A 27,212-nucleotide genomic window follows, 5' to 3' on the forward strand; every position below is an offset into this window, starting at 1 on the left:
TCACATGATTTCCGGGCATTGAAGTTCACATCTTTCATTTAGTTTCTCGCTGCGATTCCAAGCCAGCCGAGTCGCAGCTTCACGGACGTCACCGGCAGCTGCAGGAGGGGCTCAAGTGGAGCGGTTTGAGGTGCTAATGCCTTGCCTTAGGGCACTGCGTAAGGAGCAGACATCAGATCCTCCACTTCAACTCCCTGACTGTCGATTTTTTTCACTTTGGCTGACCTTTCTCCAAGCTCCGAACGTCTCCCCCTCGATGGATGATGTAACACAATTTAGAGTCGCAGAACAAATCGCCATTTTTTTCACTGTCAAACCAAAAACACCACTTCCACTTTGTTCGCTGCTCACACTCCACCACGTCGCCTTTTCAGCGACGCTCTCCAGACGCTCTCCAACGGGATGGAACTGCTTATAAATGGCGGGCAATTGTCCCATAGCCGTTTCCACCCTCCTCTTCCTCTTCCTCTTCCTCCCGTGTGCACGGAGAGGTCAACCGCCGTGTGAACGCGGCTATCTCGCGGCTATCTCGCGGCTATCTCGCGGACTGTGAGGGGTTAGCCGGCTAAACGGAGAGATTAGTACGATGGGAACCGCCACAGGTGGATGCAGTTATTTTATAATTTCCTAAACTTTAATTAAATCAGCGAACCGGGTGACGGCGACGCGGCGGCGGCAGAGAGGCCCGAGCGATCGGCGGCTATCAACGCGGCCGATCGAGACGACTCGGTAGTAGTTTAATTTTCAATTTGGCCCCCTTCTCCTGAGAAAGCAACACACACACACACACACACACACATTGGCGCTCCCTTGCCAGATGAACCAAGATGGGAGGTCAGGGGTTCAAGGTTGGAGGTTGGGGAGGTGAAGGAGTAGAGCTCAGTTAGCAGTTTAGTAGGTGTGTGTGTGTGTGTGTGTGTGTGTGTGTGTGTGTGTGTCGGGGAGGTGGGCCCTCGGAGAGAGCTCATGTGTTAGTGTAACCGAAGCTGTCGTCCGGCCCTGGGGTCGCCTCCCCAAAGCACGCCGGCTGTCTCTTTTAATAGACTAAACACATATGTCTCTCTATGCGACTCAGGAGGAGGAGGGGGCGGAGCCAGAGCGAGGGAGGGGGGGGGGGGGGAGGATTGACTTCATAATTGGCCTGTCACAAATTATTTAAGTTTTAATGGATATGACAATAACACGAGATGACGCCCGGCGGAGGCTGCAGACACTTTTTTGTTGTTTTGTTGTCGTCCCCGAACGACCGAAACCAAGAAAACCAACCCGCCCTCTTTTTGGTTAACGCTTTCTGTGACGAGCGTTATTAATTTTTGCCGTTGTGCTCTGGTTGTCGTCTGGATGAGCTTTTTCTAAATGCTAATGACGAGTTATCTTTTATCGGAATCAGACACAAGGGCTCATATTTATCTTTTCAAATGAGTCATGTGCTTTTGAAAACAAAGTGGAGCATTGTGGGGGATTTATTAGCAGAAATGGAATATAATAATCGCAGCGTAGCGTTTCCGTCAGTGTATAACCACCTGAAAATACAAAGGTATTGTGTTTTCTTTGAGCTTTGAATGAGCTGTACAGTAGCCCAGGAGGGACAAACCAAAGACTGGATGGCGAAAGAGACCTTCACTTTTCTGTATGTTCCCTGGAGGCCACCGTAGTTGCTCCTAAAGTAGTGTTTTTACCGCTAAACGCCACTAAAACCTTCAAGTTTGTGGAGGAAACGGTGAGTAAAACTTTTAAGTTTCTTGAAGTAGAAAGAGGATCCACACTTCCCTTCGCCCGAGAGATGCTGAGCAGGTGTGATTAGAAGCTTCAACTTGTGTGTGTGTGTGTGTGTGTGTGTGCGTGTGTGTGTGTGTGTGTGTGTGTGTGTGTGTGTGTGTGTGTGTGTCAGCAACGGAACTCTTTGTTAGTTTTACTTTCTATTTTTCACCTCTAAAAAAACAAATCCAGGGAGGTCGAAGAGGAAACCGGTGGAGGTGAAGGTTGTTTTTTATGAAAATTTGTAAAAAAAAAAATATTTGTGTAAAGTAATTTTTCCAGTTTTTAGCTTTTTCCTGTTTAACGTGTGCTGAGATGCAGTACAATACACATAAATACAGGACAATACACATAAATAAAGTACAATACACATAAATACAGTACAATACACATAAATACAGCACAGTACAATACACATAAATACAGTACAATACACATAAATACAATACAATACACATAAATACAGTACAACACACATAAATACAGTACAATACAATACACATAAATACAGGACAGTACAATACACATAAATACAGAACAGTACAATACACATAAATACAATACAATACACATAAATACAGGACAATACAATACACATAAATACAGTACAACACACATAAATACAGTACAATACAATACACATAAATACAGGACAGTACAATACACATAAATACAGAACAGTACAATACACATAAATACAATACAATACACATAAATACAGGACAATACAATACACATAAATACAGTACAATACACATAAATACAGTACAATACACATGAATACAGGACAGTACAATACACATAAATACAGTACAATACACATAAATACAGTACAGTACAATACACATAAATACAGTACAATACACATAAATACAGGACTGTACAATACACATAAATAATAATTTAAAGTCACTCATAAATAATTTAAAGTCACGCACGGTCCTCAATCCAGCCGGCGGGGTTTCGTTAGCTAGAGATGCTTCATGTTCTGGAGTTCGAGGTTTCTTAGAGAAATATATCTGGTAGTGTGATGAATAATGTGGGTCAACGTCGCAGTAAAACTCGTTTGTTTTCAACCGAACAACCTGCAGGTTTTCAGTCAGGCCTTAGTCATTCCAGTTGAGTGAAATGTCAGGTCGAGGAAGCTACAACCAAACAGTTTTGCCACCGCTAAGATGTGCAGTCGTTGACACACTTGAGGGAACATTTTAATTGAATGATTCTCATCCGACGTGTCAACACATCAAAGGTGATCTTGGCTGGAATTCAAGCATCTTTGTCGTGTGTTTTTCGGGGTCAAAACATGACGAAACCCGGCTAACGTTGCATCTGCGTGTGACTCATTCAGAGAATTCAGGCTGACCACAACAGCAGCGTTCAAAGCCACCGGAGGACGAGTGTTTGTGTTGTGATGTCAGTGTGCGGTGGGACTTACGCAACAACATTAGTTGTCTTCTTGTGAAGGAAATCCACACGAAAAAAGGTAGCGGACGATATGGCAAATATGTGTTTTTATCAATTGATGTCGCTAAGTACACAATATATATTTAATATTAAAAATAATGATGCACAATGTCAAGTTAGATTTTTGGGTTTTGTGAAAACAGTTTAGTGGTTTTACATTTTCCTCCTTTTTCCCATCATTATGGAGACATTGCATAACAAAATAAAACCCTGAATATTCTATAAAGTATTTCATGATCTTTTCCTCAACCTAACTAATTATTTCATGATCTTTTTGGAAACATAACTAAGTATTTTACGATCTTTTCCTCAAACTAACCAAGTATTTCATGATCTTTTCCTTAACCTAGATATTTTACAACCTTTTCCTAAACCTAACTAAGTATTTTTACAATCTTTTCCTCAAACTAAGGATTTTACGATCTTTTCCTTAAACAAACTAAGTATTTCATGATCTTTTACTCAACCTATATATTTTACAACCTTTTCCTAAACCTAACTAAGTATTTTTACAATCTTTTCCTCAAACTAAGGATTTTACGATCTTTTCCTTAAACAAACTAAGTATTTCATGATCTTTTACTCAACCTATATATTTTACAACCTTTTCCTAAACCAAACTATGTATTCTATAATTTTTTTCCTCAAACTATCAAAGTATTTCAAGGGTCTTTTCCTTAACCTAGATATTTTACGATCTTTTCCTTAACCTAACTAAGTATTTTACGACCTTTTCCTAAACCTAACTAAGTATTTTACAATCTTTTCCTCAAACTAAGTATTTTACGATCTTTTCCTTAACCTAACTAAGTATTTTACAATCTTTTCCTTAACCTAACTAAGTATTTTACGACCTTTTCCTAAACCTAACTAAGTATTTTACGATCTTTTCCTCAAACTAAGTATTTTACGATCTTTTCCTAAACCAAACTAAATATTTTATGATTTTTTTCCTCAAACTAACAAAGTATTTCAAGGGTCTTTTCTTTAACCTAGATAATTTAAGATCTTTTCCTTAACCTAACTAAGTATTTTACAATCTTTTCCTAAACCTAAGTATTTTACAATATTTTCCACAAACTAAGTATTTTACGATCTTTTCCTTAACCTAACTAAGTATTTTACAATCTTTTCCTAAACCTAAGTATTTTACAATATTTTCCACAAACTAAGTATTTTACGATCTTTTCCTTAACCTAACTAAGTATTTTACGATGTTTTCCTAAAGTTTAGTCTCCATGTAACGAGCATTAATTGCACCGAGGTGAACCTTCACAGTATTGATCGTACCAATACTTTGTGATCGACTGCTGATCGTGAAACGAGTCCTCTCGCTCCAAACAACTTCAAATAACCGAGTAACACCTCGCAGCGGGGGGGTTAGCAGGAGGAGGAAGATGAGAAGACGAGGTGTCTGCGTCGGGGTCCGGGGTCGAGCCGAGCAGCAGACGTTGTCCAGAAGGGACCCAGAAAGAAGAAACCCCTCAAACGGCTCCTCAGAGCGCCGCTGTTGAACTTGGCCTTGCCGTCATCCGGGGGAACCCGACACCCGGCGCAGAGGGGCCCGACAGACGCGGGGACGGGTGGAGGCGGGGCCGGGGGGGGGGCCCGCTGGGACCCAGAATGCATTTCAAACCCATCAGTGTCAGTTAGTTCACTAAGTGGTGACATAATCACCATCGCCACGGCTGCTCCTCTGGGAGCGCCGGGCGGCGAGGGAGGCCCGGGTCCCCCCACCCGCCGCCCCGCCGGGCGGAGCAGCACCGCCCCCACCACCAAACCGATCCTCCACTTTCTTACACAATGAATTATTGTTATTATTATTATTATTATTAGTCTGAATTGTTGCTTGATGAAGTCCGAGGAGCCTCTGCTGTTTCATAAGAGACGACAATGCAAGACAAGTCTGGAGCCACTGCTTGAATATTTAAATACTTTATATATATTTATATACTTTTTCATGTAAATAGAGTGAATAAAAATGCAAATTCAGAATTTAGTATATTAGCAACCAATTTACTACCACCTGTTTATATATATATATATATATATATATATATATATATATATATATATATATATATATATATATATAATGTATGTATACATATATATATGTGTATATATATATATATATATATATATGTGTATATATATATATATATGTTTATATATATAGATACATGTGTATATATATATACGTGTATATATATACACATATATATATATATATATATATATATATATATATATATATATATGTATGTGTATATATATATATATATATATATATATATATATGTATGTTTTTAAATAAGATTTTCCTTTGCTGATTTCAGCCTCTGGTTGAAATTTATTTTGCATTAAATCAACTCATTTTCTGCATTTTAGATATGAAAAAAAAACACATTTAAATAGACGCTGTGATAAAAATATTTAGCACTTTTTGAAAGTATGCAGGTATAAAAATAATGAAGCTATGATTACTTATTGATTCTACTTATGCTGGGATACATTTAACTGAGAAGATTAGACCACAGTTAAATAACACAGGTTTATTATTTCATTTATTTAAAACTATTTATAGTACTACTGCAATGCTATTCATCAGCATGTGTCTATATTAAGGAATTTATTGTGAATTACTAAACTTTGACATTTGTTTTGTATCTTAGTTTGAAAATATGTAAAATATTACCACTTAAAAAAAACCTCAAATGAAAGCGTTCACACAGTTTTCAGTCACTTGTTCTGAACAGTGTGCATTTACACTTAGATGTTTAAAATGTCTTTTATGTTGTGCACCATCGAGGCGACAACACACACACACACACACACACTCGAGCGTGTTTTCTTTTCTGTTTCGACCACATGAACAGTGAGGAAGCCGGCAGGACGGCGGCTCGGATCACAATGACTGGCTCATGAAAGTGAAGCCGTTTCTCACATCTCACCTACACGTTTCCATGTAAAGAAATCTGAAGAAGGGGCAACTGCTGCCGCGACAGATCTGACAATAATGCATCCACACTTTGGCAGAAACAACAGTTTTATGTCAGAATAAAGTCAAGACGTACGCATACCTTGTTGGAAGATAATCACTTTTTTTTGGGACGCTTCCAACACAACTATCGTAACACAACTATCGTAACACAACTCTCAGTGTGGCTGAGTGGGAAGCCGGTGAGGGATCCTGAACCTTTCGGTTCTCACCAAGTACCGAAGAACTATCACAAGTATTTAAACTTTGCTTATACTTGTTTTTTTTCAAAAAATTTCGTACAGAAATAAATGTTTGTTTTTCAGTTTTTTTTCTCGTATTGCTGCATTGAAACGGACTAAAAGTAGAAAGACATCTTTATAACAATACAAACTTAAGTTTCCCTCCGTCCAGGGTAAGAAACCTTCCACCCAGATGTCACCCAGACTCTCTTTCTCAGAAAGTCTCCTACTTACCTGGTTACCTGGTGGATGAATCACCTGGAACCTGATATTTAAATGTTTACCATGAAGTTGTGACTGATTCTCACCAGCCAGCCCACTCACCATATAAAAAACTGATGAGGAAGCTTGCGAACATCTTCCCGCCTTTTTTATTTTTACATTTTTTTGCGTTATCGTCCTTCGCGGTGGCGTCTATCTCGTGACACCCTCACCCCGAGAGAGAGATGGTGAAATCCTGGTGCTGCAAAAAGTCACGAGACCCCGATGAAACGTGCACGAGCCTCGGGGTGACGCCCCCCCCCCCCCCGCCGGCGCCCCGCCATCGTACCGATGGACGAGACAAAAGGAGCTTATCAACGGCAATTAAGATCCGCTCCCTGCATCGCACGATCTGCGTCCCGCCGTCGCCATCAAAGGGTCGAGGAAAGAGAGACGGGGACGCGACGGCGCCCTGTAACCTGAATGAAAAGCCTGTTTTTAAGCGTCTCCGGAAGGAGTTGAGGATTTGATTCGTGGACGTATTTGTATGTAAAGAAGTGGAGACGGCATGGATGCAGGGGGAGGAATAAAAAGGGGGTAGCGGGCACTAGATGGCACTAATGAATGGTAATTACAACCGTCTGCTGCTGCTAAAATAATGTGTCGCTGCTCAGATACTTTAATGTCTCTTACAAGCGCTTCATAGATTCATTTGTGCTTTCAAATATGGACATAAATAGTGTTTGACGTGCACGCAAAGATGTAAAAATGTTGTATTTTCACAATCAAGTGACACGGATTCACATTCCTTTGAGGACTTTAATTCATAATCAAAGTGAAGAAACTACAATATTCTAAATATGTTGGTCTCATGTTTAAGTATCGGCAGCGTTCACGACCTCGTTTCTCCTCCCCCGAACATTTCACAACCTCGGGACTCGCACACTCGGAGGGTCTCGACGAAGTCTTCGACACCACAGAGCCTAAAAAAAAAAGAAGAAACAAAACAATGACCTTTATGTTTAGACGCAGGTTCGAGCTGAGAGGCGTTTGCTGTCTCATCGAGTGTGGGAATCGAGGCGTGGGATGATATTTTAATGAATAAGCAACTTGCGGGGGGCTGAGAAAAAAAGATGAACAAACTAAGTATTAAAACAGGATCAGGTGGTTCATCCATTTTAAATGTTGAAAAATACACTGGGCCTTTATTTTGTTGGATGAAACTAAATTAAAAAGCGAGAGAAGAACCAAAACGACGGCTCCAACAGGTGGCGAGAGCGCCGTCTCCACGCCACGATATATTTAAATATATATTTATACATCTAAAAACCGCCAGAGACGCGTCAACTTAGTGTAGATGCCACGACTCCGGAGCGATAATGGCGGCCTGCGTCGTCCGGGGTTAGTTATCGTTCAGACGGGCAGCGGCGTTCTCGACCCCGTCGCTTGAGCCAACGCCAACGCCGGCCTCCTAATCGCCCATCTGAGGCCCGACGCCGCCAACGCCGCCGGACCTTATCGTCGGCAGCGGCTTAATCTGCACCGGTGATAAGAAATGTGCCGCTACACACACACACACACACACTTTTTTACACACTCTCCTCACACTCTGTGGCCCAGGTGACGCCGTGATGTCTGTGAAATTGAGTCAATTATTTCTTCTTGGTTTTTTTTACGTCATATTAGACGTAGAAATAACGCGTCCAACGCGACAAATGGTCGAGTTTGACGTATTTTCGGGTTGTGTTGGGGTTTTTTTGTGGGCGGGGCCAAAAACCTGCGAGCGAAAAATGTCCGTCCTGCCAAACGGCTCTCGGACTTTTTTTTTTCTCCTCTTCCTCGTCAGACGGCGTCAGTGAGACGTCCCGCTGAGCCGATAGCATCTCTCACGCTGTGTCTCATTAGAACAGAACAGAAAATATAGTGCGAAAACATCTGATTTCACAGATTAGATTAAAAGAGAGAGAGAGAGGTTTATCTCCAAGTGTGCACGTCCTTGAGGGGTTTTTTCTGGAGGCTGTCGTGTAAGGTCACCTCTCTCTCTCTCCCTCCTGTGGTTGAGAGAGAGAGAGAGAGAGAGAGAGAGAGAGAGAGAGAGAGAGAGAGAGATCATCTTGACATGACCTCAGACTCCTCTGCAGCGTCTCAGCTCTCTTCTCACAGTGACCGTGACTTCAGTTCACACTGAAAATACATTATTATTGTGCATGAAACCTGGATGGAAAACAAGCGTCCTGATTGGTGCTTTCGGATCCTTTAACTTGGCTTTAATAGTTTCAACTTGTGTGTAAAATATGTGGAGAATTGATCATCGCCGTATCACTTTTTTCTTTAAAATCTATTTATTTTTTCTTCATCTTAAACCCAAAATATAGAAAACTTCCCTTTACGACAAACTTTCTGTGAAAAATACAGACGTGGGAATGAAATATTGTTATTGCACCAAGTAAGAGAATAAAGGCCATGCATTAACAAATATATATTATATACACTAACAGATATCCTGCATAACTATGTTCCTCATGTTTGGGGCCAATTGGTTGCAAAGTTGTTTAAAAAAATGACATAAAAAAAGTCATGAATCTACCGAGATGGCACACGAAAAAACACATTTATTAATAATCATAAATGTCTCTTTAACTACACACTTTGTGAGCAGATTCTTATCTCAACTCCGGCTGACAGAAAGTAGTCCCTCCATGATTTTGGGGGGTGAACTGCCCCTTTAAGCCCTCGTGCCAAACGGCTCCTATTCTGTGTACGAAACCAACATAAAACCTACGAAAAGTAGTTTTATATTAAACCAAACAGACGTCATGTTTCACGTTCTGCAGCCCCAAAACATCCTGTTCAATAATTAATCTGACAAATGTGAAAAAAAAGATGCATCAGGAGCAAAAGGGGACAAATTTTGTACGACGACGTGGAAGAAAATGTTTTTTTTACTTGGTCCAGCTCAGTGTTTCTACTCAGGAGCGACGTGTTTACTCCTTCGGGGGATTGGAGCCCATTCAGGAAAAGTATTGTGTGTGTAAAAATACAAAAATAAGCGGTGTAAAGTTTGAGAGGGATTCGTCTGCAGCTCAGCGCCGGACCGGTAACCCGAGAGCGCCGCTGGACCGCCGCCCATCTCTTTATCGCCAAAACACACAAAATATGTTTACAGCGCGCTGATAAGATCCGGCATTCACACACACACACACACTCACGCTGCATTATTGCCTCTCAGTGTGTGTGTGTGTGTGTGTGTGTGTGTGTGTGTCACACTAATCGGTGAATGAGGGCCCGTAGTGACGCCGCTCTCCTGCGTTTCACACAGAAGACCATAAAACATAAACATTTCTGCTTATCAGATCACGCGGCGTGAATATCGATTTCCTCGGGTTCGGGGCCGCGATAAGGTCTCCGCGAGGCCGGGCCCCTCCTCGCCGGGTTATAACGGGTGATTATGAAGCATCAGTTGGTCCTTTATTTATTTATTTATTTATTTATTAATAATTCACCACAAGTTCTACAAGCTGGACGTTAACGCACAAATTCGGATTTAACGCCAGCGAATAATCTCTTTTTGTGTGTGTGTGTGTTCCCACGTGAACAGTTAGAATGGAATACAGTGCTGCTGTGTGTGTGTGTGTGTGTGTGTGTGTGTGTGTGTGTGTGTGTGTGTGTGTGTGTGTGTGTGTGTGTGTGTGTGTGTGTGTGTGTTGAAGCAACAGACTTGAAGGAGCCTGAGAGGGAGCCATATAATGGTGCCTGATGACAAGGCAAGTGATCCGGGCTGCTTGGAGGCAACTGTGAGCGGGCGAGCCGGCCGGCTGTAACCTAAAACACACACACACATATGCAGACACACACATGCAGACACACACACACACTGAAAGACTCGTAGAAACACTAGTTGCTTCTCACTTTCTACAGCGGCTGATACAATATACATGTCTGTCTTCTGTGACTAAGCATAAGAGTGAGGGGGCGGCCATGACACACACACACACACACACACACACACACACACACACACACACACACACACACACACACACATGACTCTTCTCATGTTTTCTATGAATCCTCCATCGGTCACATTTCTATCATAGTTTCATACCTAGAATGTGATTTTTGTAGCCACGTTTTTTTCTTCTTTTTTTCTACGTGACTCCTCAACTCCAACTCTTTTTCTTTCCGTGAACCGTGACTTTTTTTTTTTTTTTTTTAGGGGGTTCGTTGTTTTTCGGTAAAAATAGAATTTTCCCTCCACGGACGTAACAAAGAAAAACAAATGAAGTTATTTTCTGGTATCTGAGTCAAAAGGAACCCGTAAAAAAACAAATAAAAACCCGAACGAGTCGCATTTAAATACGATGATAAATATGTCTGCAGACGTGCGATGGAGGGCAGCACAATGCCGCCACAGGGTCCTCACACACACACACACACACACAGACACACAGACACACACACGAGTGTGGCGGCTGGTGCTCCTTTGCCCTCTCTTGTCTCTTTTTTTATGATTTTATATTTTATGGCTCTCCATAAAATGGCTGTAAAATGTGAAAATAACCGAGAGATCAAGACCTTATCGCTTAAGTTGGGATGGGAGGAAAAAAAAAAAAAAAAAAGTCCTCCTTTGTGTTATTATTTTTGTATTATTCAGGACGGGCGTGCACACGGTCGTGAAAACGGGGAATAATCTCTCATGCGGCAGATTAAGTGGATTAATTAGGGTTTTATTCATGGGGGTGAGTTGGTACCTAAAGAGCTTCACCACAACGACGGCTTTCTTTCTTTCTTTCTTTCTTATTTCTTCTTTCTTAATTATCTCGGGCTGCGTGTCGTGGAAATGCGAACTCTGTCACGAGGGTTCATTTATTTCAACTTCTTGCAACACATTTTTTCTCCAGCGAGTCCTCGCTGCCCCGTCTGCTCCGCCTCTTATCTGCTCATCACTTTCCACTCGCCGAACTTCTCACACACTCTCGCTCGACAAGATGTTCGAAAACCAGACGCACACGCACACCGATGGCGACCATAATTATTGTTGTTTGTTTCTTCGTTCTTTCACAATGCGACAAATTCAAAAAAACGGACAATTTAAATGTGAAAATACAAGAATTTACCTTTTTAGTCGGCTCATAGTAAAGACACGATTATAAAACACTTAAAAGTTAGGAAAATAAAACCTTTTTATGGAAGAAAATTGAAAACTGTTCCCACTGTTTCATTTTCAAAGTCAACTTTAATGTCAAATCTTATGTCTTATATTTATATCTGTCCATCCAGATATAAATATAAGACATACTTCTGTATATACATATGTAGAAGATTAAAAAGTGTGTTCCTCTCATGTCCATCATGTAATCATAAAAGTGCAAAACAGCTAAAAAAACACAAAATATACATTAAGAAACTACATATAAAATGAACTATGAGTCTGTATTGTAGCAGCAGAGTAAACTCATGAATGCTGTAAATGTACCTTTCATGAAATATATATATTCATATATATATATACCTATACAAAAAGTACATTTATTTATCGTGTACTTGTACACGATTGCGTAACAACGCAGTTTAAGAGGCAGTTAAGATGATATTGAGTTCAATTAAAATATTACTTATCCAAACCATGAACGCACGCCGTCACCGCCGGGACGAACGCCGCGAGCGACGGAGGTGAGCGGGTTGTGTGTGTTTTTGTGTGTTTTTTTTCGGGTCCTTTTCAGCGTCGGAGACAAGAGATTCTCACAAACTCAAACTTGGACTTTCTCAAGTTCCAGTCCTCCAACGTGGAGCACAAAGGAGGCCGAGAGGGAAGCCGAGCATCCCGAAAACAGATAACCGATGTGGGGTTTGATGGAGGGAGGGAGGGGTGGAGGGTAAAGAGAGGATGGATGGAGGGAGGGGTGGAGGGTAAAGAGAGGATGGAGGGAGGGATGGGGTGGAGGAGGTGAAGGAGGTGAAGGAAGGAGGCATTCAGCGGCGGGTCAGACGTGACGCTCGACTGGAGAAACGTGTGATACACATCTACGTCTTTAGTCTCCCTCCAGCTGACTGACAGGCTGTGTGTGTGTGTGTGTGTGTGTGTGTGTGTGTGTGTGTGTGTGTGTGTAACACGACTGTACACATATATTTACATACACACTGCCGGTTTCAGGTGACGACCCTCGAACAACGTCTTAAGAAAGTTTGCTTCATACGCACGGCAACACGTTTATGGAAATTTAGAAATAACTTTTTCTGGATGTTGTTGTTGTTTTGAAGCCTTAATGTTAAAAACCAACAAAGTGTGTGACACGTTAAGAACCCACAAGAGGAAATGTGTTGCTGTTTTCCCACAACAGCAGATATTTGTAATAGAAAGACACACAATACAAATATTAATACACATGAATATTCATTGGAGAAATTCTAATATCTCAATATTCGTCAGTAGCAATATTATTCTGTGTATTTTCACGGTGAGATAACGGCTCATATTCTGTAATATGGGATGTTTTTTTAAAGGCTTTAAGTAAGCAGCCTTTAAAACCATAAAAACATCCCATAATACAGAATATGAGACGTCAATATACAAAATTATATCAATTTTATAAACTATATAAATTCTTCCTGCAAAAAGGTCAAATATGAGTTTAAGACGTTTAACCGTCACGACACCGTGGAGTTTGTGTTCGTGAGAGAAAGAACCACAGACACACACCAGTGTGTGTGTGTGTGTGTGTGTGTGTGTGTGTGTGTGTGTGTGTGTGTGTGCCGTAATGTCTTTTCCTTTTCTTTTGATCTGATTCAGAGCAGCTCTCGTCCTCTTCCTCTTCCTCGACTCTTCACACAGAAACTGTGCAGAGAGAGAAAGAAGGAAAGAAGGAAGGAAAGAAAGGAACAAGGAAAGAAGTAAAGAAACAAGGAAGGAAAGGACAAAACTTCTGGTTTAGTGTTTTATATTATATATTGATGAAGCGATGATAAACTGTAGTTTATTAATAATAATAATAATAATAATAATAATAATAATGTTGTTTTCCCCCATTTTTTCTCTTTAAAAAATAATTTAAACTGTAATTTTCTGTATTTTTCCTCCTTTGTGATCCGTCTCTCTCTCTCTCTCTCTCTCTCTCTCTCTCTCTCTCTCTCTCTCTCTCTCCGTCACTAGACTCTGGCACATGGCGTCCTCGCCCCCTGAAGACGCAGCGTTACATGAACAGCGGCTTCCTCTTCCTCTCCACGCTGCTCTTCATCACTTTCTCTCTCTCGCTCTCTAAAAGTAGGTCAGCAGGGTTTCCTGCCCTCAGACGTTTCCTTCCAGCCAACACCTGGCCTTCGTAACGCCACTGCAGCGCGTCTGTGTGTGTGTGTGTGTCTGTGTGTGTGTGTGAACACGTGGGATCACAACAGCTTGTGAGTTTTTCACTGTGAAGTGAAACTTCAGACCACCGTCGACCTTCAAGACTCCGAAGAGGAAAAAAGAAACGATAGAAAAACACTCATGAAGATTCAGCAGCTTCAGGCCGGGATTTACAAACACACACACACACACACACACACACACACACACACGCATATTTACTTCTCTAATTTCCCCAATTTAAAAGTTTGCTGGAGAGATGCATTATGAAACAAAAGCCTCTCTTTCAGACTGAATTATTAAAAACCCGAAGGCTCACCTTCACTTCTAATTACGAGAGAGAGAGAGAGAGAGAGAGAGAGAGAGAGAGAGAGAGAGAGAGAGAGAGAGAGAGAGAGAGATCCAACGCAGACACAAAGTAGTTTCAGAGAAAGTGTTGAACGGCGTCGTGGCCTTAAAAAACATCCAGATACAGAATTCATCCTGATGTGATGAAGAGCAGTGACCTGACTGAGGAAGAGGAGGAGGTTAAGGAGTTCACATGAGGCCCGATCAGCTGTCCAACTCAAGTGTTCAAAGCACGGCGGCGTGCGGGCTGAGGGGGCGGGGCTGAGGGCTGAGGGGGCGGGGCTGAGGGGGCGGGGACTAAAGCTCAACATGACAAGGCGTCGGATGGCGACTTCTTAGAACCAAAGAGCTCAGAACACGAGCGGGGGAATACTCACCTTTAGCCTCAGCACTTTCCCCTCTCACACACACACACACACACACACACACACACACACACACACACACTCAAGCTGCTCAGTCATACTGAAAAGGACGAGGCTGAGCGATTCGTAGAATGTGATTTTTGTGTTTTTCATTTGTGTGATCTTTCTGAATGAATAATGTTTCCGTGGAGGAAAGGGGGAGGAAAGGGGGAGGAAAGGGGGAGGAAAGGGGGAGGAAGAGGGAAGAGGGGGGGTGGACAGAGAGGAGGAGGGGGAGGGTGAAGACACCAAATATCAAAAGTGTGTCATGGTTCACAAAAAGCCTCTCTAAGAATTTAAGAAGCAACCAACACAAAGAAACAGTCGAGAGGGCCGAGCTCCATTAACTGCAAGCTGCTTTGATTAAAAAAAAGCAGTAAAAAGAAGAGAAAACAGCATGCTGGAAAACACACACACACACACACACACACACACACACACACACACACAAAGCCACACACTCTTAAGAGTCGGTTGCACCACTTTTCCGAGTCGCTCTGCGCTCTGCTGGGTGTGGTTTTAACCCTCGGCCTTCATCGCGTGCCCCTGGGTGCTTGCGCTTCATCCGTGGTCATCCCCCCCTCCTCCTCCCCCCCTCCTCCTTCCTCCCCCCCCCCTCACCCCCCCCCCTTCTTCTTCCCGCTCCACGTGAACAACACCTGGCCACCATGACGACAACGTGCTGTGTGTGACCGCGCTGCGTCTCGCACAAACGTGCAGCACGAGAGCGACGACCACATGTTTCTGAACCGTGTGAACTGAGGCTCAGTGTGGGGGGGTCAGCTGGCGGCGGCCATGTTTCCTGTCCTATTGTTAGCATTCTGATGTTAGCATGATGTTAGCATGACGTCTGCGACAGTAAACAATGAATCCCTGTGTTTAAAAACGTTTTTTTTAAAAACTTTTTTACCATATCATCGTTTCTTTTTCTCTGAAGTCAGCTGGCGGCGGTCATGTAGCATGATGTTAGCATGATGTTAGCATGAAATTAGCTGGTGGCGGCAATGTTTCCCGTCGGTTGACGACAAGGACAATATGAATACTTATATGGGAAGATAGATTCAAAATGTGCATTCGGATGAGCGTAAACGTATCGTTAGCGTGCCAATGTTAGCATGCTGATGTTAGCATGATGTTAGCATGATGTCTGCGACCGTAAACAATGAATCCCTGTGTTTAAAAATGTTTTTTTTTTAAACTTTTTTACCACATCATCGTTTCTTTTTCTCTGAAGTCAGCTGGCGGCGGTCATGTAGCATGATGTTAGCATAATGTTAGCATGAAATTAGCTGGTGGCGGCAATGTTTCCCGTCGGTTGACGACAAGGACAATATGAATACTTATATGGGAAGATAGATTCAAAATGTGCATTCGGGTGAGCGTAAACGTATCGTTAGCGTGCCGATGTTAGCATGCTGATGTTAGCATGATGTGTATTATTTCTCTAAATGAGCTGCACAATCTTCTCTGTTATCGACCTCGTGGACGGTTGTGTTGAGTTCTCAGTCTAACTCATTGTAATTATTAAATGCCTGCGATTCAAACAATGTATGAATTTGGATTTTCTTCTACACACTAAACCGAAGGGACGAGCACTTTTTGAGCCTTCAAGGTCGGACACGCTCGTGTAGCTCGCGCGCCGCGTTAAACCGGCCGCCCCCGCTGCGCCATTGTCCCGCCGCTCCCGCCTTTTCCCGCCTTTTCCCGCCTCTCTCCGTTTCACATCAGGAGTTTAACCTCCGAGCTGATTCGGCTCACGCGGCGGCACACGGACCTGGCCGCCGCCGCCGCGCGCCACGGGAGAATTACCTCCCATAATTATACCGCAATTATGACCGAGATAAAATCAGCATTATTCACACGGAAAAGAAAAAAAAGAAAAGAAAAGTTTAAATGAGTAAGCGGGGGGAGGAAGGAGGGATGGAAGGAGCCGGAGCTTTAGAGTCTCGGAGGGGATTGGTGACAGTCCTGAGAAACAAAAGAAAACAAATGGACAGAAAACCTTTCTAATTAAGCACAGAGAGAAAGATGGCGACTCTCGTAATTATAAAAAGTGCGAGAGATTCTTAACTAAATTGAGGCTCATTTTGTTTCAACGCTGTCATTTTGTTTTAAAAGTAAAAAGCACAAACTTTCACACTGTGTGTGTGTAATCGAACGACATCTTCAGCGAACTTTGCTGACCTCGGGGACGCAAGAAGCTGTAAAAACGTACGAATCCCATCCCCCCCGCGCGCCGCTAACCGGCCACTAGGGGGCGGCGTGAGTCGGCAGCAGAACGTGTGCCTGCAACGAATAAGCTCTCCTCTTTCAAACCCCTTCAAAACCGCCAAAACCGCCCAAAAATAGACATGCAAGAGGAGAAAAAAACAGACTCCGGAGAGCTTTTTGGGGCTCCGCTTCCCAGCTAGTCATCTTCAGTGACGTGTGTGTGTGTGTGTGTGTGTGTGTGTGTGTGTGTGTGTGTGTGTGTGTGTGTGTTAAGTTAAGTCTGGAGCTGGATGGCAGCAGACAGGACATCTGCTCTTCATATCCGCCTGGTGTGTTGCACAAAGTGGACTCTCTCAGCTCCAGCCACGCACCCAGCGGCGGCACGGCGGCACAATTCCCTCTCCAAACACAACTCGGAACAGGGACTTGTTTATCCAACCGTCCGGGGCCTCGGATCAGAGGGAGATAACGTCTGGACGGGTTTGAGTCTCCTGTTTTTTTTCTCCGTGCGGCCGCCACCGCCGCCATAGCCATAGCCGCCGTAGCCGCTACACACATCTGTGTCTGAGTTTTCCAAAAAGGGGTTTAAACTGGTGCACGATATATAAACACAAACACACAAAGCCAGAGCAGCGCACAAACATAAATACGCAGGTACAGCCAACGAGCTCGCATCGCCAAGCACTTAAGGAGACCACTGGTGGTCCGTAATGGTGCTTTTTTGTGGTGGGAATTAAGATATTAAACCTTAAAGCGTCACAAAGTCTCACACAACTTCTTTCTTTTCTTTTCTTCTCCTTCAACTGTTTGAGAATGTTTCCATTTGTAATGCGTTTCCATCGCTCCTGTGTCATTTCTTTAATAACGCCACAATCTCAAAGCCCTCCCGTCAACCCTTTCTTCTTCTTTTCTTTTTTTTTTAGGTAAATGCGTGTGCAGGCAAAGAAAAAAAATACAAATCAAACATTTAAAAAGCGGCACAAATGATTTATAACCTGTACATTTCCGATATGAAATGGCCGCTGGGAGTATCTCGCGGCGATGCCATTACTTATTTCTGAAAGCCCACCTGAAAAAAACACCTGAAACGGCTCAATAAAGCACCTCCAGCCCCTGATTGGGATCTCACTCATATTCCACTCGTCACCAAGATGAATGCCTTCGCGGCGGACGGATGAAAGAGGCGGCTGAGTTTTAATAAATTCTGCATCGCGCTTCCGCCGCGGTGCCCACGAGCCAAGTGACAACTGCATTTATTTAAAGACAGTTTGATAAATTCTCCTTTTTTTTTATCTGGGAGGAATACACTCAGGGGCGGAATAATGATCTCGACCGGGAAAAAATGGAAATGTTAACAGAGTTTTTTATTCTGACTTCTAGATGTTCGACGGGCCTCCGGTACTTTTATTTGAGTTTTTTTTAGCATATTTTTAATAAAACATTGAGAGGCGGTTACTTTTCCTTCGAAGAGACGGGATGTTGTTGGGTTTTTTTTGCTTGAATTTTCTGCAAAAAAACAAAAAGAAGAAGAAGAGGAGAGGAAGCGACAAACCGGATCTCGATAAGAGACGAATTGCGCAACAGCGGCCGACACATCAGATAAGTGTCCAGAGGTCACGTGCACGCCTGCAAACGCTCGCACGCATCCCACCGAAGCCGCCTCGAAGAAGCTAATCTTGATGCAGATTTTTTTTTTTTTTTTGCATGTACGTTTTGGTGTTTTTCTGAGAAGTCGAACGCTTCAAAAAACAAAGCAGAAAAGCGTTCGTAATAACCGTATCGGCTGCAATCTGCACACACTTTCAAGGCCCGGCCGTGCAATATCCTTCAGAGGACAAAGTGTACGAAATGAATCAATAAACTCAACAAGAATCTCAAATCCATTAGGGCCACGCCGAAGCACATATTACTTCAGAATGGAGTTGCATTAAGTGTCAGATCTCCGCGATAACGCCGCCTTCATTTGGGTTTTTCGCTGTGTGTTTTCTTGTGTTTTTAGTGTGTTTTTTTCTCTGATGGGACGCATGAGTGGTGACTCCTTATCATTCACGCCATAAAGCGCTATCTGTGCCTCTTATCTCCCGTCTCTGCACGAAGGAGGCGAAGAGAGTGACAGAGACGGAGAGAATGAAGGACAGAAAGCGGCGGCTGATACAAATCGCTGCTGCTGCTGCTGATGCTGCTGCTGCTGCTGTGGCCACATGCGTGTGCACACCTGTACGAGTGGACACGGCACCTAAACAAGGCCACGGGGCCTCGCTCTTATCTCCTGCAAGCGCTTTTTTCCCTCAACGGCCCCTGCCAGACCGCGCAGAGGGGGAAATGAAGCGCCTCGCTAACGTCGCCTCGCTAACGTCGCCTCGCTAACGTCGTCTCGCTAACGTCGTCTCGCTCAGACCAACTCTCGCCCGGCCGATTAAAAGTTTGATTAAACTAATCTTCTCACGTGTGTGGGGACGGTCGGCGCTTTGAACGTGCTGGAAGTGACCACGATGTTTTTAAAGCTCGCCGTCGTGGCGTTAAAAACCCTCCGAGCGTCGCCGCTAGCGAGATCGCGCGCGAGATTCAGAGCGCCGTTGACCCCCCGCTTGATTCGGCGGCGTTCCTCTCGCCCCGGCTGTTTTCAATACCATCTGAATCCCTCCTCCTCGTGCACGGCATAACCTTAATTTCACTGCCTTTAACCTTGCCATCCTCCTCCTCCTCCTCCTCCTCCTATCTCTCCCTCCTTCCCCTCCTCTTGTTCCACCTCTCCCCTGCGTTTGTTTATCCGGGGCGCTCACTCTCTTTGGCGCCCGGCTCTCTGATGAGTGTTTTATCTTTCGGGCCCACCTTTTCACACCGCCGCGTTCACAATCACGAGTATCACCCGTAATTATCTCGCCGTATTCCCCCTACTCGCCCTATCGCCGGCGTTCATCTCGGGCTCTGGAATTATATGCGTTTCAGATGGGTGCCCCCCCCCCACCCACCCACCACCCACCCCCACCCAACCCACCTCCACCCCAAGAGGAGAGGAGGAAGTAGAGGAGGAGGACGGTTTGGAGGCCGGTTGGGTAAAGACAGATCTCGCTGGTTGCAGATTGCGCGGCCGCTCTGGTCCTGACCTGCATCAGCATCTCACGTGTAATTACTTTGTTCCACGGCTTCCTTTTCTCTTTTTTTTTTATCTCCCATCGACTTTGCATCCCCCACCTCCCTCTTTTCATACTCCGGCACTCCCGCGCATAATATAGTTGTGGTCCCCTGTCAAAGTCGCCCTGACCTTCCTCCTCTTCCGCCGCCGCCGCCGCCATTGTACCAATAAGAAAAACCAATTAATGACTTATCCGTCCATCTCAATGTCAAGTCTTTTTCTGAGGTGTACTATTATGTCGGCTTTCCCGACGTGCCGTTAATTAACTCGCCGCTTTCCCCCCACATACCCACACTTCCCTTCCCCTCTCCTCCTCCATCACGTCCGCCATTCAGCGCCCGGCATAATGGCCGCCGACGACGCCGCCGCCGCAGGTGCGCAGAGGCGAGCGCTGGAAAAAAAAGCTTTAAAAAAGTTTTCCGAGCACAAACAGCATCTGAAAACGCGGCTGGAAGAGTTTAATGAACGAGATGTCTGGAGGAGGAAGAGGAGGAGGATGAGGAGGAGGAGGAGGAGGAGGAGGAGGAGAGGCCAGATAAGACTCACGAGAGGACAAACTACCCGCCACACCCTCACTTCTCACGAGGGAAGCCCCAGCACACGCACCCTTTTTATGGCTTTCATATTCAAATCTCTCCAGTGAAATGTCAACCATGATACACGTATCACCAGCAGAAAGAACGCCGCTTTTTTTTCCCACGTCGCCGTGTCTTTTCCAGCACCGATTACCCACGATGCTTTGCGTTGACCTAAAAAAACCCGACCCGAGGAGAACTCTTCACCGCGTTGGAGCCGGTGACCTGTGGCGGCGTCGAGCGCGATGTCTATCTCGTGTTTCCATATTTATATTAATTAAAATTCCCAGTATTGTCCTCGGGGACGACTGTACGGAAATCATTCCAACGCACTAATGTAAAAAAAAAATTAGAGCAACCCTGTTTATGCGGTATTTTTTTGTGTGTGTGTGTGTGAACTTTCCCAGTAATAAACGACGTGGCGAGCGAGGGAGCCGGCCGTATCTTTTTAATTTTCTAAAATGCAATTCATTGCTCCGAACACGGATTCAAAAACACTAATTAATTTGTATTTCATAATTTGCCCACTTTCACGGCGTGTTCATGAGTGCAGTTTCTTCTTCTTCTCCCTTTTTAAACTTTGCACTGCGTGCACAAGTTTAATTAAGTGAGAACTCTCTCCACATTATCAACATCATGAATTGTGCGATTTCTTCTTCTTTTTTTTGTCGTGGGGGGAAGAAAAAAAAAAGAATAAAAGAAAGAAAGTAGGTCTGCGAGGGCCTTTCAACCTCCTCCTCCTCCTCCTCCTCTTCCTCCACTCCCACAATTTCCCGGCATAAAAGACGTTTTTCCGAAATGGAGAGGAGTGATTGCTGGAGGAGGTATACATTTCAAGTTAATTTTACGTTGACCTTGTAAAAAAAAAAGGGTGATTGTGAAAGAGCGTGAATAAGTTAAACGGTAATGAAAAAAAAAGAACGAGTTAATGCACCTTCATCTTGCTGCGCTGAACCGCCTCACTAACGGACCTTCCTCCTCCTCCTCCTCCTCCTCCTCCTCCTCTTCGCCTTTCATGGACGCACCCCGCGAAAAAACCTACATTTGAGCTAAATCGTACATTAAACGAGATTAATGACATTTTGGTTTCGCTGATTTCTTTTTCTTCTCCCACGTCTGTCGCCGGGCTGCCGCTGGAAGAAATAATAATATAATTGTCCTCATTTTGAATTTTTTTTTTAAAGTTCTGACCGTGAACATCCGCCCGCATCAATAAGCGAAGTTATTGAGGAAGAGGAAGTACGTAGCGCTAAGTGCTAAAGGTCTTTAAAGCCTTTAGCTGCCTGTCTAATGTTGTCTAACGTTAGCCGTTAGCTCCTTGTTAGCATTGGCTGCACTGAAAACACACAACGGAGCACTTTTGTCTTTGTTTGTGCATCTTAAAAAGTATTAAATGTTTGATTATTTGGGCTAAAATGTGTCACAAAGTAAGAACAAAGTCTCCAGGTTTACCCACGAGGGGTCAGAGTACAAAAGAGAAGTAAAACATTGGCCCCCGTTGGCTCCGTTGACCCCGTTAGCTCCGTCGGCCCCCTTGTTTGTGGTGATATGTAAAGTCTGACACGCAGCTTTGCGTTCGGATATTTTCTTCTTGAATATGTTTAAATGTTGGAGCTCCATTGGGGTGTTAAGCTGCTTTTTTTTTTAAGGCCTTTATCATTTCAGCTTCAAACGAATTTTGCAGGTTAATCAAATTACCGTAAAAAACAACAACTGTTGCGCAATAAAAAAGAGGAATTCGGGGTCTTTGCTTATTCTCTCAAAACAACCGTTTAAAAAGGAAACTTTGGGGCCGGGAACAAAACTCATACTGGTTGAGGACTTACAGCCAGTATCAACATCTGGTTTGGCCTTAAAGAAACTTTCATAGTACACATTTTGACCAATGGATTTCCACAACTTTAAACCAAATTTTCACGACTTTAAACTAAATTTTTATGACTTTAATCCAAATTCCTATGATTTTCAACCAGATTTCTATGACTTTAAACCAAATTTTCATGGGTCTGAACCAAATTTCCATAACTTTTACATGACTTTTAACCAAATGTCCATTGGCAAACATTGTGTGAAATGTGTGTGTAAACAGTACAAAGTGATAAAATGTAGTATTTAAACTAACACTGAGCATTCAAAGCATACAGTAAACCTTGAATGACATAAATTCCATGACTTTTCCAGGTTTTCCATTCTTTCTACTTTCTTTTTAGCTTTTTCAGGGTTCCCAACGTCAAGCGGTGTTGTCTCCGGACCGAGGCATCAGCCCCCCCCCACCCCCCTCATACCCCCTTACCCCCCATCACCCCCCCTCCTGAACCGCTAAAGCGCGTCAGCCTCCGACGTGTCCGTTTCCACCTTTCATTAGCGCTGCTATCTGGACAGCGCTTCCTCTTCTGTGCCCCGTTTTGTCCCGTCTGTCACGGGACAAAGACTTTCGACGGGGACCCGGCTGGGCCCCGAGCCCAGAAAATCATTTAACGGAGGGCGCAGCCATTAGGGAAACCCGAGCGCCGACCCCGACCCTTCCCCCTCCCCTCCCCCGTCTCTCACGGCCTCTTTAACATTTTAGACGCTCTACAAATTGAGCATCCTCCTCCGGCCCTCAGCAGCCATTTTGTAACTGACGGGTCACCGGGAAAGAAGAGAGAGTGGAGACAGACGCGAAAATGATGCTCATCGGGTTCGAGGACGAGATGGAAAGGAAATATCCCCCCTTCCCCTCCTCCCTCGCCCTCCCCCCCAACCTTTAGTCCTCAAACCCACGATAAAACCCTCTTCGATCGCGCCACAAGGGCCCTTTTGTTCGGCGAATTGGTTTTCAGATGTTACTTTCTCCTTCTCCTTCTTCTTCGCTCTTTCTCAGGTGATTAAAATCAAACCTCCCGTCGTTTACCGCCGAAGCCTTTTGTCTCACGCCGGCCCGTTCTGCAGGAGTCAGAGGGCTTATACGCCGCCGCCGTCTACCAGGTAGAGGACGTAATAGGATTCCTCGCCGCCGCTTCCTTCCCCCCTAGCGCCCCGGCCGTCTGCATATTCAGAGCTTAAACACATGCATATGTATAAATTAAGGCTCAGGGGCAATAATCTGAGCTTTTAATAAGAAGCAGTGTATAATTTTAACTTTTTAAGTCCAGGGAGGAGTGAATATGCAGCCGGGAATATGAATATCTGACCAAAAACGAGTCTGTTTTGGTCAATTTAGAGCGGGAACTTGTTGCCGAGACGCCGCGTTACTCGTGGAGGAAACAAGCGGCGGCTCGGACTCAACGGGTTAATCGCAAAACGAATCCTTTTCTTTCTCATAATCCCCTCCGTGATTATATGCTTCTATTCTATCTGCAGCCACGATGAAGTCTCAAGGCTGGTTCGATACCGACGCGTGAACTTTTAAGAGCGGGAATCTGAGCGAGCGATCCAAAAAAAGCAAACGGATTTTCACATAAAACAGTACGTGGAGACGTTTATTAAACCCTCCGCATTACGTCGGGATGTTTGTCCCCACCCGGCTGCTGTTGCCGGTCACAGAAAGCATCCGTAAGAGCATTATGCGGCGACCGGTGAGCGGCTTTGGGTGGCAACAAGGAGCGTTTCTGCAGGAAAATCCTCCACGCAAGTGAAGGAGTTTAATGCGCATCACAATGAGGAGCAGCAAAGCAGTTCTGGCAAGTTATTTCAGTCCTCGTCAAGGAAAAAGAGAAGTAAAAGTACTCGGTATCTGTACTGAAACTCAGGCGCTGCCACCTCTGAGTACTCGTATGACGAACGCTTTCCATCCTTCTGCTTTGGCGGCGGCGGAGATCTCGTTAGCCGGAAGTCACCTGTAGCTCGGCTGAGCCGCGCGCGACCTTTTGACCTTCCGGTTCCTCCCTCTCTGAAGGCAACGGAACGGTTTCTGATCGCACCTCCACCTCCACTTCCACCTTCACCCACGTACGCTCAGAGGAAGTGAAGATGAGCTCTGAGACATAAAAGAAAACCTTCCTTTCTTCTTCTTCTTCCCCCCCGTCCCTCCTCCTCTTCCTCCTCCTCCTCCTCGCTGTCTTCCTGGCGGTTTTCGGCTGCCAAAGGCCTTGATTAATGGTTGGCTTTAATTAATACTTTTACAGTACTTAGAGCAGAGACCTCGCAATTAGCATTGGCCTAAAGAGTGTAATCACCTGAGCTCATCCAGATGCTTATCCAGCGGCTGACTGACTGCTGAATGGCGGGAAGTGTAAGCTCCGACGCGCTCCTCCTTACCCAGAGGAGTATTGACTTTTGTGGCTCTGAGCTCGGCCTTAACTTTCCCAAACCTCACTTTTTAACTAATGGGATGAGCGATTAAAAGCAGCGCTTTGGAAACGTCGCGTGTTATTAGCCCAAACAGATCAAAGAGACCTTCGTCCCTCGTGTGCACGTGAATCTGATTTTAAAGGTATTTAAACTTCTGCATGGATTTATATTTTCACTTTTCTGTTACTTTCAAGGCATAATACACACATTTTTAGCTATGTGGACCTTTGCAAACTGACGTGGGCGTGGCTAAAAAAACAGACAATTTTCGGAAATTTGGTGGAAAGGGTTAGAAAAAAACCTTAAAAACTGTATTTTTTTTTTGGCAATGTTTGATTGTGAAGAGCTAACGAACACGCTTCCTGGAACGAGAACACGTTAAGACGACGCGTGTTTCTTTAAAAAAAGCCTATTTAGCAAAAGTCACTTACACCCTTTAAGAAAAACACAAACGCCTTCGCTTGTGGAGGCTCGAGCGTTCTGATTGGTTCACATAAAAAGTCCTATGAGGTCGCTGAACTCAGCCGCCAATCAAACGGCTAACGACAACCGCTGTAATATTTAAGCTAGCTCCTCCAGATTGAACTCACGGCGACACGTTAATAACCTAAGAGAGAGAGAGAGAGAGAGAAAGAGAGAGAGAGAGAAACTGCAGCATTAATTACAAACTGATTACAGGCCTCCTCCTCCTCTTCCTCCTCCTCCTCTTCCTCCTTTTTTTTGCAGGAGGCTGTATCATTTAATTGAGGAGAAAATAATGATCACAATTCCCGGCAACTTCTAATTAGAAAAACAGCTCAAATCTTATCGGGGCGGCGTGATGCATGCGGAACACACATCGAGCCTTCAGTCGTACACAATCACACACACACACACACACACACACAGACACACACACACAAACACACATCGGGAAGTAAACTGTTTCTATGCAGTGTTTTCTTTTGTGCATTTTTTTTTTTTTGGTCGGGGATACAGACACTGGTGCAGTCCCCACCCCTTACACACACATATACACACACAGACACACACACACACACACACACACACACTCTGAGCCGGTTTTTAAGCGCATCAAGTCGACTGCGGATTATGTCGGCGTAGATATTACCCGAAGAATCAGCGGTGCGCTTTCTCAAAAAAGGAGACACAGACAATTACAGATCTGATAACCCCGGAGTTGTATCGCAGTTGTCGCAGTTGTGTGTTTACACAATCTTGACACGGCTGAAACAACAGCGCGGAATAAGAACAGAGGGAGAAGATTCCCATCTCAACTTTCCTGACTCGCCTCTTATCACAAACCGCGAAAATCACAGAGTCAGACGGAGGCTGGAACGGGACCAAGAGAGGAAACACACACACACACACACACACACACACACACACACTCGTACCAAAACAAACCACCGTCACCGTCACATTTTTGTATTTTTTTTTTACGGTTGAGTTTCTGTATTTATTGGCAGCTGCTGCCAGTGTTTTGTAACACTGAAGGAAATATTTACACACAGAGGAAAGTGTCATGTTTTCTGTTAAATTGGTGTGTGTGTGTGTGTGTGTGTGTGTGTGTGTGTGTGTGTGTGTGTGTGTTGACCTCATACAGTTTTATAACGCTTCTTATTCCACGTGAGCAGAAAGGAGGAGGAGAAAAAGATTTGTTTGTTTTTTCTTTCCGTCGCTCAGGAAGTTCAGACGATGATGAATCGTCACTTTTGTCATTTTGATTTATTAAACGTGAAAATGTTGATTTATGAGTCGAGACGCTGCTGCGAGATGAACTGATGGGCTGCAAACGTGTGTGTGTCTGTGTGTGCGTGTGTGTGTACTTGTGTCAGTGTGTGCGTGTGTCTGTTGCATGTGTCTGTGTCTATGAGTGCATGCGTGTGTGTCTGCTTGCGTCCATGTGTCTCTGTGTATGTGTGTCTGTGTGTGTGTGTCTATGTGTGTGTCTGTGTGTGTGTGTGTGTCTGTGTGTGTGTGTGTGCAGCAGCTTCTCCTCTCTTGTCATCATGTGCGTCGTCGCTCTCGTCCTGACAGTAAACATCTAAACGAGCTTTTCTTTCCCTCCGATCTTCTTCTCTATAAAACACAGTCGTGTCAGTGAGTCTCAGCAGTAACGCGGCGTTGCGTTACCCGGCGGCGTTGCGTTACCCGTCATCGCCGCGCCGCACAATTGATGGCGCCGAGTCGAAACTAGAAGAAGACGAGCGGCGAGGACTGATATTTGATATTTGATATCGCGCTCTCGATTCATCGACTGCATGTTGGCGGCTGTC

This window comes from Clinocottus analis, unplaced genomic scaffold, assembly GCF_023055335.1.
Source record: "Clinocottus analis isolate CAN_PGR_092001 unplaced genomic scaffold, fCliAna1.0.p SCAF_20, whole genome shotgun sequence".
NCBI lineage: Eukaryota > Metazoa > Chordata > Actinopteri > Perciformes > Cottidae > Clinocottus > Clinocottus analis.